The sequence below is a fragment of the Chrysochloris asiatica genome, unplaced genomic scaffold, assembly GCF_000296735.1.
Source record: "Chrysochloris asiatica unplaced genomic scaffold, ChrAsi1.0 scaffold00007, whole genome shotgun sequence".
NCBI classification, from domain to species: Eukaryota; Metazoa; Chordata; class Mammalia; order Afrosoricida; family Chrysochloridae; genus Chrysochloris; species Chrysochloris asiatica.
Window position 1 is genome coordinate 32,900,660 of NW_006408525.1, and position 2,296 is coordinate 32,902,955.

Consider the following 2,296-nt stretch of genomic DNA (forward strand, 5'->3'; position numbering starts at 1 on the left):
TTTTTTTTAAAGCATGGGGTCTTTGGAATGTCTTTAATACATGTATTTATCTGACTTACTGCATTCTAAAGCATAAGTAGGTATTTTACAAAAACTGGCCAGTATATGAATTTCAATTAATATTAGACACCAACATACATATTTTAAATACTATTAAGAGTGTGTGACTATTTGCTAAGATTATTTTAATTCCATTGTATAGCATGTTTAACATGTTGAGTGTACTTTAATTAATAGTTAAATTTATTTGTCTCAGTAAAGCTACACATCTCACTCTATTCTCTATTACAACAAGCTTATTTTTCTAACCCTAGAGGGAAACATCTGTCACTTGTCTGTCAGTTTGTTGTACTGTGGTGGCTTGTGTGCTATGGTGATGCTGGAAGTGATGCCACTGGCATTTCGAATACCAGATATTACTTATGGTGGACAAGTTTCAGTAGAACTTCCAGACTAAGCTACACTAGAAAGAAGAACCTGGTGATCTACTTCTTAGGAAAAGCAGTGGACCATTTTCCTGCTAGTTTACTGAAAGATAAACCCTTCAGTTTAGAAGGCACTCAAAATATAACTGGGAAAAGTTATCTCCTCGAAGCAGAGTAGACCTTAATGACACAATGGAGTAAAGCTTTTAGGGTCTTCATTTGCTGATATGGCATGCCTCATATAACTGAACTGTGGAATATACCAAGTATGAATCTAGGAAAATTGGAAGTTGTAAAAAATGAAATGGAATGCTTGAATATAGATAACCTAGGCATTAGTTATGAATCGGGCTGTGAACCTCAGGGTCAGCAGTTCGAAACTACCAGCTGTTCCGCGGGAGAAAGCGAGGCTTTCTGTTCCTGTAAAGATTTACAGCCTCGGAAACCCTGTACAGGGTCGCTATGAGTCGGAATCGATTCCACGGCACATAACAACAACAAAGGCATTAGTGAGCTGAAATGCACTGGTATCTTCCATTTTGAATTGGACAGTCTTGTTGTTGTTATGTGCCGTGGAGTCAGTTCCGACCCATAGCGACCCTGTACAGGGTTTCCGAGGCTGTAAATCTGTATAGGAACAGAAAGCCTCATCTTTCTCCCAGAGAACCACTGGGAGTTTCAAACTGCTGACCTTGAGGTTAGCAGTCCAACTTGTAACCACAACGCTACCAGAGCTCCTTAAGTGGAAAATGAAACTATAGAAGAGAAAAATAAGAGAGAAAGTAAAAGGAAGAAATTAAAAACGTTTAGAAAAACCAGGGAGAGGGAAGAGGGAAAGAGAAAGCGAGTAGAGAGTAATAAAGATCAAAAGAAAAATAAAGAAGAATAGGGAAAATGAGACACAGAAGAAGGAAAAACAAACGCAGAGATAGGATAATATTCAAGGGAATGGAAAGAGAAAAAGGAGAAGGAGGACTAAACAAACAAAAACAATGAAAACGCGGAGTCAATATGGCGGCGCCTGTGGGCAGCTGAAGGGTCTTGGGGAGCAGGAGGAAGCAAGGTTCCCTTCGGAAATGGTGCTTCGGTCTCGGTTCTGGGCATTGCTGTCCGTTTGCAGAAAAACTGAATTCGTGGGTGCTGCCCTCTCAACCAGTCCAAGCCGACGGCGAAGCCTGAAGCGAACCCTGTGTATAATGAAGCCGTGGCCCCCGAATTCACCAACTGAAACCCCCAGAATCTAGAGCTCTTGGCAGTAGCCAGGAAAGAACGGGGCTGGAAGACAGTGTGGCCCTCTTGGGAGTTTTGGCACAGTTACGAGTCATAAGCACTCAACATCATACAGAAGCATTTGTTGAGCATCTAAGTGGCCAGATTGTGGTTTTGGCATCCACTCATTAATGGACTATCAAAAAGCACTTACATAGCACCAGAAACGTGGTGGTTTGTGAGTGTAGGAAGGGTGCTGGCAGAGAGATGCTTACAGGCAGGAATTAACTTCATGGTCTATCAACCCACCCCTTGGGAGGCAGCCTTAGACTCAATCGAACAACTGCAGGAAGCAATGACAGATGGTGGTGTGGTGCTCCGAGAGCCTAGGAGAATCTACCAATAACCTAGAAATATTCATTGTTTGAATTTGTAAATAGAACCCTCTCAGCTCTTGGCATCCATTACAAGATGCATTGGGAAGAACGCCCGCTTGGAGGCTTTTTAACAAGTGGAATCTTGTCTGTAGTAAAGCTCACCTTTTCTCCATTCCAACCCTTTGTAATTTATTTTTTTTTTAAATTAAGGGCTGCATTTTGGCTTTCTCTTGGACATGAGAAACATAAAGAAAACAGTCACCAGCTTTAATTAACTTTTGGAGG

General features: G+C 41.5%; 1 pseudogene; it reads left to right on the plus strand.

Moving 5' to 3' along the window:
• Nucleotides 1-1,501: 1,501 nt before the first annotated feature.
• On the plus strand, nt 1,502-2,040 carry LOC102831785 (annotated as a pseudogene).
• The last annotated feature ends 256 nt before the right edge of the window (nt 2,041-2,296 follow it).